General features: G+C 49.2%; 10 non-coding genes across 10 annotated transcripts; all 10 read left to right on the top strand.

Moving 5' to 3' along the window:
- Nucleotides 1–1,145: 1,145 nt before the first annotated feature.
- Trnat-agu (transfer RNA threonine (anticodon AGU)) lies at nt 1,146–1,218 on the top strand. Its single transcript has one exon. It is a non-coding gene; the product is annotated as a tRNA-Thr (tRNA).
- A 1,368-nt stretch (nt 1,219–2,586) lies between these two features.
- Trnat-agu (transfer RNA threonine (anticodon AGU)) lies at nt 2,587–2,659 on the top strand. Its single transcript has one exon. It is a non-coding gene; the product is annotated as a tRNA-Thr (tRNA).
- A 1,368-nt stretch (nt 2,660–4,027) lies between these two features.
- On the top strand, nt 4,028–4,100 carry Trnat-agu (transfer RNA threonine (anticodon AGU)). The gene has a single exon. It is a non-coding gene; the product is annotated as a tRNA-Thr (tRNA).
- A 1,369-nt stretch (nt 4,101–5,469) lies between these two features.
- Trnat-agu (transfer RNA threonine (anticodon AGU)) lies at nt 5,470–5,542 on the top strand. The gene has a single exon. It is a non-coding gene; the product is annotated as a tRNA-Thr (tRNA).
- A 1,379-nt stretch (nt 5,543–6,921) lies between these two features.
- Nucleotides 6,922–6,994, top strand: Trnat-agu (transfer RNA threonine (anticodon AGU)). Its single transcript has one exon. It is a non-coding gene; the product is annotated as a tRNA-Thr (tRNA).
- A 1,379-nt stretch (nt 6,995–8,373) lies between these two features.
- On the top strand, nt 8,374–8,446 carry Trnat-agu (transfer RNA threonine (anticodon AGU)). Its single transcript has one exon. It is a non-coding gene; the product is annotated as a tRNA-Thr (tRNA).
- Nucleotides 8,447–9,814: 1,368 nt separating this feature from the next.
- Trnat-agu (transfer RNA threonine (anticodon AGU)) lies at nt 9,815–9,887 on the top strand. Its single transcript has one exon. It is a non-coding gene; the product is annotated as a tRNA-Thr (tRNA).
- A 1,379-nt stretch (nt 9,888–11,266) lies between these two features.
- On the top strand, nt 11,267–11,339 carry Trnat-agu (transfer RNA threonine (anticodon AGU)). The gene has a single exon. It is a non-coding gene; the product is annotated as a tRNA-Thr (tRNA).
- A 1,379-nt stretch (nt 11,340–12,718) lies between these two features.
- Trnat-agu (transfer RNA threonine (anticodon AGU)) lies at nt 12,719–12,791 on the top strand. The gene has a single exon. It is a non-coding gene; the product is annotated as a tRNA-Thr (tRNA).
- A 1,368-nt stretch (nt 12,792–14,159) lies between these two features.
- Nucleotides 14,160–14,232, top strand: Trnat-agu (transfer RNA threonine (anticodon AGU)). The gene has a single exon. It is a non-coding gene; the product is annotated as a tRNA-Thr (tRNA).
- Nucleotides 14,233–14,764: the final 532 nt, after the last annotated feature.

Below are 14,764 nucleotides of genomic sequence, written 5' to 3'. Positions count from 1 at the left end.
AGTCTGTCTCTGACAAGCAAGCACAGGTGACATAGGTGCGAACACAGGAAGCTTGCAGACCCTCGCTGCCTGCAGACACCGAGCAGCCACACTAGGAGGGCGGCCTAAGCCGTAGGCGAATTGTGCTCATTCGCTTTGGCGCGACGTCGAACTATAAATAATGCTGTCACTAGCGTGAGCGTCGTGGAAAGTCGGAAAAGTCGGCTGCGAGGGTGAGTGCCAAGTTTGGGGAGCGTTTCGTAGTATGTGCAGTGCAATGGAGACGCGGAAACTTGTTGTGGGCCAGTGTTTTGCAGTTGGACGACAAGATTGGTACACAGTAGTAAAGAGCGAGGCACTGAGTTGGCATAAATAATGTAGTGCACAATGGTTCTCGAGATGTGTTTGTTACCTCAGGTGCTGTATAATTGTCTACAATGAGTGAAAACGGAGCAATTTGTGACGGCTCTTTCAATTTAAGACGTTAAAAACAGACGGAATTTGCATTTGTAATACCAGAGCATCGAAACTACTTAAAACTTTTGTGTATATGAACGGGTCCGCGCCTTTGTACTCTGCTCCCTTCACCGCTACAAACAAACCAACCATCGTGTCCGTGCGCATCTGAGTCGCAAACAATGGGGAATAGCGCAGTTTGCTCGTGCATGGGGCGTAGCACAGTTGGTAGAGCGTTCGCTTGGCATGTGAAAGGTCCAGGGTTCAAGCCGCGGCGCCTCCATTTTTTGTGGTCAGTGCATGGTAAGTGTTGGTCGCGGCGAACCTAAAGGCACGCAAGATGTTGCAAAGCCAGCGTCACAGACTGATATGATGTATACTGACGTAAGGAGAGCAAGATGTAAGTGTGGGGACCGGCTGTTATCGAGGTGTCATCGAGTGCAGATCTGTCTTAGGTATCGCGGCTTAACCTCATTGAAGTCTAGAGGGTGGACAACACGTTGGTCTTACTCAGAGCGGTGTCCGAATTCTATTTTCGACGTTATACGTGCCACTTTCATTTTGGCAACTACGATTCGATACAGAATGCACGAAACCTGAAAGACACCCTAACGGATACATAGAGAGTAGTGTTTGTCTGCTGAATAATGGGAGTGCAAGGGTCTGTGTCGTCTATATGGCTGTATGTAGCACCATTAGTCTACGGGGGGGCGGGCGTAGCTCAGATGGTAGAGCGCTCGCTTAGTATGCGAGAGGTACTGGGATCAATACCCAGTGCCTGCAGGATTTTTAACACACCTACATGCGCACCTTGATATGCAAGTGGAATACTTCACAGCCAGCAGATGTGTCTAGGAAGATACAAGCTTGCGCCGAGTTCACGTAAATCCCACTGCACATTCCTATTCTTTGCGTGCAGTCAGCTGCTCCTGGTGTTGTTAGTTGTGACTGCTGATAACAGATGCCGTAGCAATCAATTCTTGGAGTGAGTTGTATGTTTTGCGATAGTCTGTCTCTGACAAGCAAGCACAGGTGACATAGGTGCGAACACAGGAAGCTTGCAGACCATCGCTGCCTGCAGACACCGAGCAGCCACACTAGGAGGGCGGCCTAAGCCGTAGGCGAATTGTGCTCATTCGCTTTGGCGCGACGTCGAACTATAAATAATGCTGTCACTAGCGTGAGCGTCGTGGAAAGTCGGAAAAGTCGGCTGTGAGGGTGAGTGCCAAGTTTGGGGAGCGTTTCGTAGTATGCGCAGTGCAATGGAGACGCGGAAACTTGTTGTGGCCCAGTGTTTTGCAGTTGGACGACAAGATTGGTACACAGTAGTAAAGAGCGAGGCACTGAGTTGGCATAAATAATGTAGTGCACAATGGTTCTCGAGATGTGTTTGTTACCTCAGGTGCTGTATAATTGTCTACAATGAGTGAAAACGTAGCAATTTGTGACGGCTCTTTCAATTTAAGACGTTAAAAACAGACGGAATTTGCATTTGTAATACCAGAGCATCGAAACTACTTGGAACTTTTGTGTATATGAACGGGTCCGCGCCTTTGTACTCTGCTCCCTCCACCGCTACAAACAAACCAACCATCGTGTCCGTGCGCATCAGAGTCGCAAACAATGGGGAATAGCGCAGTTTGCTCGTGCATGGGGCGTAGCTCAGTTGGTAGAGCGTTCGCTTGGCATGTGAAAGGTCCAGGGTTCAAGCCGCGGCGCCTCCATTTTTTGTGGTCAGTGCATGGTAAGTGTTGGTCGCGGCGAACCTAAAGGCACGCAAGATGTTGCAAAGCCAGCGTCACAGACTGATATGATGTATACTGACGTAAGGAGAGCAAGATGTGAGTGTGGGGACCGGCTGTTATCGAGGTGTCATCGAGTGCAGATCTGTCTTAGGTATCGCGGCTTAACCTCATTGAAGTCTAGAGGGTGGACAACACGTTGGTCTTACTCAGAGCGGTGTCCGAATTCTATTTTCGACGTTGTACGTGCCACTTTCATTTTGGCAACTACGATTCGATACAGAATGCACGAAACCTGAAAGACACCCTAACGGATACATAGAGAGTAGTGTTTGTCTGCTGAATAATGGGAGTGCAAGGGTCTGTGTCCTCTATATGGCTGTATGTAGCACCATTAGTCTTCGGGGGGGCGGGCGTAGCTCAGATGGTAGAGCGCTCGCTTAGTATGCGAGAGGTACTGGGATCAATACCCAGTGCCTGCATGATTTTTAACACACCTACATGCGCACCTTGATATGCAAGTGGAATACTTCACAGCCAGCAGATGTGTCTAGGAAGATACAAGCTTGCGCAGAGTTCACGTAAATCCCACTGCACATTCCTATTCTTTGCATGCAGTCAGCTGCTCCTGGTGTTGTTAGTTGTGACTGCTGATAACAGATGCCGTAGCAATCAATTCATGGAGTGAGTTGTATGTTTTGCGATAGTCTGTCTCTGACAAGCAAGCACAGGTGACATAGGTGCGAACACAGGAAGCTTGCAGACCCTCGCTGCCTGCAGACACCGAGCAGCCACACTAGGAGGGCGGCCTAAGCCGTAGGCGAATTGTGCTCATTCGCTTTGGCGCGACGTCGAACTATAAATAATGCTGTCACTAGCGTGAGCGTCGTGGAAAGTCGGAAAAGTCGGCTGCGAGGGTGAGTGCCAAGTTTGGGGAGCGTTTCGTAGTATGTGCAGTGCAATGGAGACGCGGAAACTTGTTGTGGCCCAGTGTTTTGCAGTTGGACGACAAGATTGGTACACAGTAGTAAAGAGCGAGGCACTGAGTTGGCATAAATAATGTAGTGCACAATGGTTCTCGAGATGTGTTTGTTACCTCAGGTGCTGTATAATTGTCTACAATGAGTGAAAACGGAGCAATTTGTGACGGCTCTTTCAATTTAAGACGTTAAAAACAGACGGAATTTGCATTTGTAATACCAGAGCATCGAAACTACTTAAAACTTTTGTGTATATGAACGGGTCCGCGCCTTTGTACTCTGCTCCCTTCACCGCTACAAACAAACCAACCATCGTGTCCGTGCGCATCTGAGTCGCAAACAATGGGGAATAGCGCAGTTTGCTCGTGCATGGGGCGTAGCTCAGTTGGTAGAGCGTTCGCTTGGCATGTGAAAGGTCCAGGGTTCAAGCCGCGGCGCCTCCATTTTTTGTGGTCAGTGCATGGTAAGTGTTGGTCGCGGCGAACCTAAAGGCACGCAAGATGTTGCAAAGCCAGCGTCACAGACTGATATGATGTATACTGACGTAAGGAGAGCAAGATGTAAGTGTGGGGACCGGCTGTTATCGAGGTGTCATCGAGTGCAGATCTGTCTTAGGTATCGCGGCTTAACCTCATTGAAGTCTAGAGGGTGGACAACACGTTGGTCTTACTCAGAGCGGTGTCCGAATTCTATTTTCGACGTTATACGTGCCACTTTCATTTTGGCAACTACGATTCGATACAGAATGCACGAAACCTGAAAGACACCCTAACGGATACATAGAGAGTAGTGTTTGTCTGCTGAATAATGGGAGTGCAAGGGTCTGTGTCGTCTATATGGCTGTATGTAGCACCATTAGTCTATGGGGGGGCGGGCGTAGCTCAGATGGTAGAGCGCTCGCTTAGTATGCGAGAGGTACTGGGATCAATACCCAGTGCCTGCAGGATTTTTAACACACCTACATGCGCACCTTGATATGCAAGTGGAATACTTCACAGCCAGCAGATGTGTCTAGGAAGATACAAGCTTGCGCCGAGTTCACGTAAATCCCACTGCACATTCCTATTCTTTGCGTGCAGTCAGCTGCTACTGGTGTTGTTAGTTGTGACTGCTGATAACAGATGCCGTAGCAATCAATTCATGGAGTGAGTTGTATGTTTTGCGATAGTCTGTCTCTGACAAGCAAGCACAGGTGACATAGGTGCGAACACAGGAAGCTTGCAGACCCTCGCTGCCTGCAGACACCGAGCAGCCACACTAGGAGGGCGGCCTAAGCCGTAGGCGAATTGTGCTCATTCGCTTTGGCGCGACGTCGAACTATAAATAATGCTGTCACTAGCGTGAGCGTCGTGGAAAGTCGGAAAAGTCGGCTGCGAGGGTGAGTGCCAAGTTTGGGGAGCGTTTCGTAGTATGTGCAGTGCAATGGAGACGCGGAAACTTGTTGTGGGCCAGTGTTTTGCAGTTGGACGACAAGATTGGTACACAGTAGTAAAGAGCGAGGCACTGAGTTGGCATAAATAATGTAGTGCACAATGGTTCTCGAGATGTGTTTGTTACCTCAGGTGCTGTATAATTGTCTACAATGAGTGAAAACGGAGCAATTTGTGACGGCTCTTTCAATTTAAGACGTTAAAAACAGACGGAATTTGCATTTGTAATACCAGAGCATCGAAACTACTTGGAACTTTTGTTTATATGAACGGGTCCGCGCCTTTGTACTCTGCTCCCTCCACCGCTACAAACAAACCAACCATCGTGTCCGTGCGCATCTGAGTCGCAAACAATGGGGAATAGCGCAGTTTGCTCGTGCATGTGGCGTAGCTCAGTTGGTAGAGCGTTCGCTTGGCATGTGAAAGGTCCAGGGTTCAAGCCGCGGCGCCTCCATTTTTTGTGGTCAGTGCATGGTAAGTGTTGGTCGCGGCGAACCTAAAGGCACGCAAGATGTTGCAAAGCCAGCGTCACAGACTGATATGATGTATACTGACGTAAGGAGAGCAAGATGTGAGTGTGGGGACCGGCTGTTATCGAGGTGTCATCGAGTGCAGATCTGTCTTAGGTATCGCGGCTTAACCTCATTGAAGTCTAGAGGGTGGACAACACGTTGGTCTTACTCAGAGCGGTGTCCGAATTCTATTTTCGACGTTATACGTGCCACTTTCATTTTGGCAACTACGATTCGATACAGAATGCACGAAACCTGAAAGACACCCTAACGGATACATAGAGAGTAGTGTTTGTCTGCTGAATAATGGGAGTGCAAGGGTCTGTGTCGTCTATATGGCTGTATGTAGCACCATTAGTCTTCGGGGGGGGCGGGCGTAGCTCAGATGGTAGAGCGCTCGCTTAGTATGCGAGAGGTACTGGGATCAATACCCAGTGCCTGCATGATTTTTAACACACCTACATGCGCACCTTGATATGCAAGTGGAATACTTCACAGCCAGCAGATGTGTCTAGGAAGATACAAGCTTGCGCAGAGTTCACGTAAATCCCACTGCACATTCCTATTCTTTGCATGCAGTCAGCTGCTCCTGGTGTTGTTAGTTGTGACTGCTGATAACAGATGCCGTAGCAATCAATTCATGGAGTGAGTTGTATGCTTTGCGATAGTCTGTCTCTGACAAGCAAGCACAGGTGACATAGGTGCGAACACAGGAAGCTTGCAGACCCTCGCTGCCTGCAGACACCGAGCAGCCACACTAGGAGGGCGGCCTAAGCCGTAGGCGAATTGTGCTCATTCGCTTTGGCGCGACGTCGAACTATAAATAATGCTCTCACTAGCGTGAGCGTTGCGTGAGCGTCGTGGAAAGTCGGAAAAGTCGGCTGCGAGGGTGAGTGCCAAGTTTGGGGAGCGTTTCGTAGTATGTGCAGTGCAATGGAGACGCGGAAACTTGTTGTGGCCCAGTGTTTTGCAGTTGGACGACAAGATTGGTACACAGTAGTAAAGAGCGAGGCACTGAGTTGGCATAAATAATGTAGTGCACAATGGTTCTCGAGATGTGTTTGTTACCTCAGGTGCTGTATAATTGTCTACAATGAGTGAAAACGGAGCAATTTGTGACGGCTCTTTCAATTTAAGACGTTAAAAACAGACGGAATTTGCATTTGTAATACCAGAGCATCGAAACTACTTGGAACTTTTGTGTATATGAACGGGTCCGCGCCTTTGTACTCTGCTCCCTTCACCGCTACAAACAAACCAACCATCGTGTCCGTGCGCATCTGAGTCGCAAACAATGGGGAATAGCGCAGTTTGCTCGTGCATGGGGCGTAGCTCAGTTGGTAGAGCGTTCGCTTGGCATGTGAAAGGTCCAGGGTTCAAGCCGCGGCGCCTCCATTTTTTGTGGTCAGTGCATGGTAAGTGTTGGTCGCGGCGAACCTAAAGGCACGCAAGATGTTGCAAAGCCAGCGTCACAGACTGATATGATGTATACTGACGTAAGGAGAGCAAGATGTAAGTGTGGGGACCGGCTGGTATCGAGGTGTCATCGAGTGCAGATCTGTCTTAGGTATCGCGGCTTAACCTCATTGAAGTCTAGAGGGTGGACAACACGTTGGTCTTACTCAGAGCGGTGTCCGAATTCTATTTTCGACGTTATACGTGCCACTTTCATTTTGGCAACTACGATTCGATACAGAATGCACGAAACCTGAAAGACACCCTAACGGATACATAGAGAGTAGTGTTTGTCTGCTGAATAATGGGAGTGCAAGGGTCTGTGTCGTCTATATGGCTGTATGTAGCACCATTAGTCTACGGGGGGGCGGGCGTAGCTCAGATGGTAGAGCGCTCGCTTAGTATGCGAGAGGTACTGGGATCAATACCCAGTGCCTGCAGGATTTTTAACACACCTACATGCGCACCTTGATATGCAAGTGGAATACTTCACAGCCAGCAGATGTGTCTAGGAAGATACAAGCTTGCGCCGAGTTCACGTAAATCCCACTGCACATTCCTATTCTTTGCGTGCAGTCAGCTGCTCCTGGTGTTGTTAGTTGTGACTGCTGATAACAGATGCCGTAGCAATCAATTCTTGGAGTGAGTTGTATGTTTTGCGATAGTCTGTCTCTGACAAGCAAGCACAGGTGACATAGGTGCGAACACAGGAAGCTTGCAGACCCTCGCTGCCTGCAGACACCGAGCAGCCACACTAGGAGGGCGGCCTAAGCCGTAGGCGAATTGTGCTCATTCGCTTTGGCGCGACGTCGAACTATAAATAATGCTGTCACTAGCGTGAGCGTTGCGTGAGCGTCGTGGAAAGTCGGAAAAGTCGGCTGTGAGGGTGAGTGCCAAGTTTGGGGAGCGTTTCGTAGTATGCGCAGTGCAATGGAGACGCGGAAACTTGTTGTGGCCCAGTGTTTTGCAGTTGGACGACAAGATTGGTACACAGTAGTAAAGAGCGAGGCACTGAGTTGGCATAAATAATGTAGTGCACAATGGTTCTCGAGATGTGTTTGTTACCTCAGGTGCTGTATAATTGTCTACAATGAGTGAAAACGGAGCAATTTGTGACGGCTCTTTCAATTTAAGACGTTAAAAACAGACGGAATTTGCATTTGTAATACCAGAGCATCGAAACTACTTGGAACTTTTGTGTATATGAACGGGTCCGCGCCTTTGTACTCTGCTCCCTCCACCGCTACAAACAAACCAACCATCGTGTCCGTGCGCATCTGAGTCGCAAACAATGGGGAATAGCGCAGTTTGCTCGTGCATGGGGCGTAGCTCAGTTGGTAGAGCGTTCGCTTGGCATGTGAAAGGTCCAGGGTTCAAGCCGCGGCGCCTCCATTTTTTGTGGTCAGTGCATGGTAAGTGTTGGTCGCGGCGAACCTAAAGGCACGCAAGATGTTGCAAAGCCAGCGTCACAGACTGATATGATGTATACTGACGTAAGGAGAGCAAGATGTAAGTGTGGGGACCGGCTGTTATCGAGGTGTCATCGAGTGCAGATCTGTCTTAGGTATCGCGGCTTAACCTCATTGAAGTCTAGAGGGTGGACAACACGTTGGTCTTACTCAGAGCGGTGTCCGAATTCTATTTTCGACGTTATACGTGCCACTTTCATTTTGGCAACTACGATTCGATACAGAATGCACGAAACCTGAAAGACACCCTAACGGATACATAGAGAGTAGTGTTTGTCTGCTGAATAATGGGAGTGCAAGGGTCTGTGTCGTCTATATGGCTGTATGTAGCACCATTAGTCTTCGGGGGGGCGGGCGTAGCTCAGATGGTAGAGCGCTCGCTTAGTATGCGAGAGGTACTGGGATCAATACCCAGTGCCTGCATGATTTTTAACACACCTACATGCGCACCTTGATATGCAAGTGGAATACTTCACAGCCAGCAGATGTGTCTAGGAAGATACAAGCTTGCGCAGAGTTCACGTAAATCCCACTGCACATTCCTATTCTTTGCATGCAGTCAGCTGCTCCTGGTGTTGTTAGTTGTGACTGCTGATAACAGATGCCGTAGCAATCAATTCATGGAGTGAGTTGTATGTTTTGCGATAGTCTGTCTCTGACAAGCAAGCACAGGTGACATAGGTGCGAACACAGGAAGCTTGCAGACCCTCGCTGCCTGCAGACACCGAGCAGCCACACTAGGAGGGCGGCCTAAGCCGTAGGCGAATTGTGCTCATTCGCTTTGGCGCGACGTCGAACTATAAATAATGCTGTCACTAGCGTGAGCGTCGTGGAAAGTCGGAAAAGTCGGCTGCGAGGGTGAGTGCCAAGTTTGGGGAGCGTTTCGTAGTATGCGCAGTGCAATGGAGACGCGGAAACTTGTTGTGGCCCAGTGTTTTGCAGTTGGACGACAAGATTGGTACACAGTAGTAAAGAGCGAGGCACTGAGTTGGCATAAATAATGTAGTGCACAATGGTTCTCGAGATGTGTTTGTTACCTCAGGTGCTGTATAATTGTCTACAATGAGTGAAAACGGAGCAATTTGTGACGGCTCTTTCAATTTAAGACGTTAAAAACAGACGGAATTTGCATTTGTAATACCAGAGCATCGAAACTACTTAAAACTTTTGTGTATATGAACGGGTCCGCGCCTTTGTACTCTGCTCCCTCCACCGCTACAAACAAACCAACCATCGTGTCCGTGCGCATCTGAGTCGCAAACAATGGGGAATAGCGCAGTTTGCTCGTGCATGGGGCGTAGCTCAGTTGGTAGAGCGTTCGCTTGGCATGTGAAAGGTCCAGGGTTCAAGCCGCGGCGCCTCCATTTTTTGTGGTCAGTGCATGGTAAGTGTTGGTCGCGGCGAACCTAAAGGCACGCAAGATGTTGCAAAGCCAGCGTCACAGACTGATATGATGTATACTGACGTAAGGAGAGCAAGATGTAAGTGTGGGGACCGGCTGGTATCGAGGTGTCATCGAGTGCAGATCTGTCTTAGGTATCGCGGCTTAACCTCATTGAAGTCTAGAGGGTGGACAACACGTTGGTCTTACTCAGAGCGGTGTCCGAATTCTATTTTCGACGTTATACGTGCCACTTTCATTTTGGCAACTACGATTCGATACAGAATGCACGAAACCTGAAAGACACCCTAACGGATACATAGAGAGTAGTGTTTGTCTGCTGAATAATGGGAGTGCAAGGGTCTGTGTCGTCTATATGGCTGTATGTAGCACCAGTAGTCTACGGGGGGGCGGGCGTAGCTCAGATGGTAGAGCGCTCGCTTAGTATGCGAGAGGTACTGGGATCAATACCCAGTGCCTGCAGGATTTTTAACACACCTACATGCGCACCTTGATATGCAAGTGGAATACTTCACAGCCAGCAGATGTGTCTAGGAAGATACAAGCTTGCGCCGAGTTCACGTAAATCCCACTGCACATTCCTATTCTTTGCGTGCAGTCAGCTGCTCCTGGTGTTGTTAGTTGTGACTGCTGATAACAGATGCCGTAGCAATCAATTCTTGGAGTGAGTTGTATGTTTTGCGATAGTCTGTCTCTGACAAGCAAGCACAGGTGACATAGGTGCGAACACAGGAAGCTTGCAGACCCTCGCTGCCTGCAGACACCGAGCAGCCACACTAGGAGGGCGGCCTAAGCCGTAGGCGAATTGTGCTCATTCGCTTTGGCGCGACGTCGAACTATAAATAATGCTCTCACTAGCGTGAACGTTGCGTGAGCGTCGTGGAAAGTCGGAAAAGTCGGCTGCGAGGGTGAGTGCCAAGTTTGGGGAGCGTTTCGTAGTATGTGCAGTGCAATGGAGACGCGGAAACTTGTTGTGGCCCAGTGTTTTGCAGTTGGACGACAAGATTGGTACACAGTAGTAAAGAGCGAGGCACTGAGTTGGCATAAATAATGTAGTGCACAATGGTTCTCGAGATGTGTTTGTTACCTCAGGTGCTGTATAATTGTCTACAATGAGTGAAAACGGAGCAATTTGTGACGGCTCTTTCAATTTAAGACGTTAAAAACAGACGGAATTTGCATTTGTAATACCAGAGCATCGAAACTACTTGGAACTTTTGTGTATATGAACGGGTCCGCGCCTTTGTACTCTGCTCCCTTCACCGCTACAAACAAACCAACCATCGTGTCCGTGCGCATCTGAGTCGCAAACAATGGGGAATAGCGCAGTTTGCTCGTGCATGGGGCGTAGCTCAGTTGGTAGAGCGTTCGCTTGGCATGTGAAAGGTCCAGGGTTCAAGCCGCGGCGCCTCCATTTTTTGTGGTCAGTGCATGGTAAGTGTTGGTCGCGGCGAACCTAAAGGCACGCAAGATGTTGCAAAGCCAGCGTCACAGACTGATATGATGTATACTGACGTAAGGAGAGCAAGATGTAAGTGTGGGGACCGGCTGGTATCGAGGTGTCATCGAGTGCAGATCTGTCTTAGGTATCGCGGCTTAACCTCATTGAAGTCTAGAGGGTGGACAACACGTTGGTCTTACTCAGAGCGGTGTCCGAATTCTATTTTCGACGTTATACGTGCCACTTTCATTTTGGCAACTACGATTCGATACAGAATGCACGAAACCTGAAAGACACCCTAACGGATACATAGAGAGTAGTGTTTGTCTGCTGAATAATGGGAGTGCAAGGGTCTGTGTCGTCTATATGGCTGTATGTAGCACCAGTAGTCTACGGGGGGGCGGGCGTAGCTCAGATGGTAGAGCGCTCGCTTAGTATGCGAGAGGTACTGGGATCAATACCCAGTGCCTGCAGGATTTTTAACACACCTACATGCGCACCTTGATATGCAAGTGGAATACTTCACAGCCAGCAGATGTGTCTAGGAAGATACAAGCTTGCGCCGAGTTCACGTAAATCCCACTGCACATTCCTATTCTTTGCGTGCAGTCAGCTGCTCCTGGTGTTGTTAGTTGTGACTGCTGATAACAGATGCCGTAGCAATCAATTCTTGGAGTGAGTTGTATGTTTTGCGATAGTCTGTCTCTGACAAGCAAGCACAGGTGACATAGGTGCGAACACAGGAAGCTTGCAGACCCTCGCTGCCTGCAGACACCGAGCAGCCACACTAGGAGGGCGGCCTAAGCCGTAGGCGAATTGTGCTCATTCGCTTTGGCGCGACGTCGAACTATAAATAATGCTGTCACTAGCGTGAGCGTTGCGTGAGCGTCGTGGAAAGTCGGAAAAGTCGGCTGTGAGGGTGAGTGCCAAGTTTGGGGAGCGTTTCGTAGTATGCGCAGTGCAATGGAGACGCGGAAACTTGTTGTGGCCCAGTGTTTTGCAGTTGGACGACAAGATTGGTACACAGTAGTAAAGAGCGAGGCACTGAGTTGGCATAAATAATGTAGTGCACAATGGTTCTCGAGATGTGTTTGTTACCTCAGGTGCTGTATAATTGTCTACAATGAGTGAAAACGGAGCAATTTGTGACGGCTCTTTCAATTTAAGACGTTAAAAACAGACGGAATTTGCATTTGTAATACCAGAGCATCGAAACTACTTGGAACTTTTGTGTATATGAACGGGTCCGCGCCTTTGTACTCTGCTCCCTCCACCGCTACAAACAAACCAACCATCGTGTCCGTGCGCATCTGAGTCGCAAACAATGGGGAATAGCGCAGTTTGCTCGTGCATGGGGCGTAGCTCAGTTGGTAGAGCGTTCGCTTGGCATGTGAAAGGTCCAGGGTTCAAGCCGCGGCGCCTCCATTTTTTGTGGTCAGTGCATGGTAAGTGTTGGTCGCGGCGAACCTAAAGGCACGCAAGATGTTGCAAAGCCAGCGTCACAGACTGATATGATGTATACTGACGTAAGGAGAGCAAGATGTAAGTGTGGGGACCGGCTGTTATCGAGGTGTCATCGAGTGCAGATCTGTCTTAGGTATCGCGGCTTAACCTCATTGAAGTCTAGAGGGTGGACAACACGTTGGTCTTACTCAGAGCGGTGTCCGAATTCTATTTTCGACGTTATACGTGCCACTTTCATTTTGGCAACTACGATTCGATACAGAATGCACGAAACCTGAAAGACACCCTAACGGATACATAGAGAGTAGTGTTTGTCTGCTGAATAATGGGAGTGCAAGGGTCTGTGTCGTCTATATGGCTGTATGTAGCACCATTAGTCTTCGGGGGGGCGGGCGTAGCTCAGATGGTAGAGCGCTCGCTTAGTATGCGAGAGGTACTGGGATCAATACCCAGTGCCTGCATGATTTTTAACACACCTACATGCGCACCTTGATATGCAAGTGGAATACTTCACAGCCAGCAGATGTGTCTAGGAAGATACAAGCTTGCGCAGAGTTCACGTAAATCCCACTGCACATTCCTATTCTTTGCATGCAGTCAGCTGCTCCTGGTGTTGTTAGTTGTGACTGCTGATAACAGATGCCGTAGCAATCAATTCATGGAGTGAGTTGTATGTTTTGCGATAGTCTGTCTCTGACAAGCAAGCACAGGTGACATAGGTGCGAACACAGGAAGCTTGCAGACCCTCGCTGCCTGCAGACACCGAGCAGCCACACTAGGAGGGCGGCCTAAGCCGTAGGCGAATTGTGCTCATTCGCTTTGGCGCGACGTCGAACTATAAATAATGCTGTCACTAGCGTGAGCGTCGTGGAAAGTCGGAAAAGTCGGCTGCGAGGGTGAGTGCCAAGTTTGGGGAGCGTTTCGTAGTATGCGCAGTGCAATGGAGACGCGGAAACTTGTTGTGGCCCAGTGTTTTGCAGTTGGACGACAAGATTGGTACACAGTAGTAAAGAGCGAGGCACTGAGTTGGCATAAATAATGTAGTGCACAATGGTTCTCGAGATGTGTTTGTTACCTCAGGTGCTGTATAATTGTCTACAATGAGTGAAAACGGAGCAATTTGTGACGGCTCTTTCAATTTAAGACGTTAAAAACAGACGGAATTTGCATTTGTAATACCAGAGCATCGAAACTACTTAAAACTTTTGTGTATATGAACGGGTCCGCGCCTTTGTACTCTGCTCCCTCCACCGCTACAAACAAACCAACCATCGTGTCCGTGCGCATCTGAGTCGCAAACAATGGGGAATAGCGCAGTTTGCTCGTGCATGGGGCGTAGCTCAGTTGGTAGAGCGTTCGCTTGGCATGTGAAAGGTCCAGGGTTCAAGCCGCGGCGCCTCCATTTTTTGTGGTCAGTGCATGGTAAGTGTTGGTCGCGGCGAACCTAAAGGCACGCAAGATGTTGCAAAGCCAGCGTCACAGACTGATATGATGTATACTGACGTAAGGAGAGCAAGATGTGAGTGTGGGGACCGGCTGTTATCGAGGTGTCATCGAGTGCAGATCTGTCTTAGGTATCGCGGCTTAACCTCATTGAAGTCTAGAGGGTGGACAACACGTTGGTCTTACTCAGAGCGGTGTCCGAATTCTATTTTCGACGTTATACGTGCCACTTTCATTTTGGCAACTACGATTCGATACAGAATGCACGAAACCTGAAAGACACCCTAACGGATACATAGAGAGTAGTGTTTGTCTGCTGAATAATGGGAGTGCAAGGGTCTGTGTCGTCTATATGGCTGTATGTAGCACCATTAGTCTTCGGGGGGGCGGGCGTAGCTCAGATGGTAGAGCGCTCGCTTAGTATGCGAGAGGTACTGGGATCAATACCCAGTGCCTGCATGATTTTTAACACACCTACATGCGCACCTTGATATGCAAGTGGAATACTTCACAGCCAGCAGATGTGTCTAGGAAGATACAAGCTTGCGCAGAGTTCACGTAAATCCCACTGCACATTCCTATTCTTTGCATGCAGTCAGCTGCTCCTGGTGTTGTTAGTTGTGACTGCTGATAACAGATGCCGTAGCAATCAATTCATGGAGTGAGTTGTATGTTTTGCGATAGTCTGTCTCTGACAAGCAAGCACAGGTGACATAGGTGCGAACACAGGAAGCTTGCAGACCCTCGCTGCCTGCAGACACCGAGCAGCCACACTAGGAGGGCGGCCTAAGCCGTAGGCGAATTGTGCTCATTCGCTTTGGCGCGACGTCGAACTATAAATAATGCTGTCACTAGCGTGAGCGTCGTGGAAAGTCGGAAAAGTCGGCTGCGAGGGTGAGTGCCAAGTTTGGGGAGCGTTTCGTAGTATGCGCAGTGCAATGGAGACGCGGAAACTTGTTGTGGCCCAGTGTTTTGCAGTTGGACGACAAGA

Source organism: Schistocerca gregaria, chromosome 9 (assembly GCF_023897955.1).
Source record: "Schistocerca gregaria isolate iqSchGreg1 chromosome 9, iqSchGreg1.2, whole genome shotgun sequence".
Lineage (NCBI taxonomy): Eukaryota > Metazoa > Arthropoda > Insecta > Orthoptera > Acrididae > Schistocerca > Schistocerca gregaria.
Note: the sequence above shows the minus strand (reverse complement) of the source record. Positions and strands in the feature narration are given on the sequence as shown.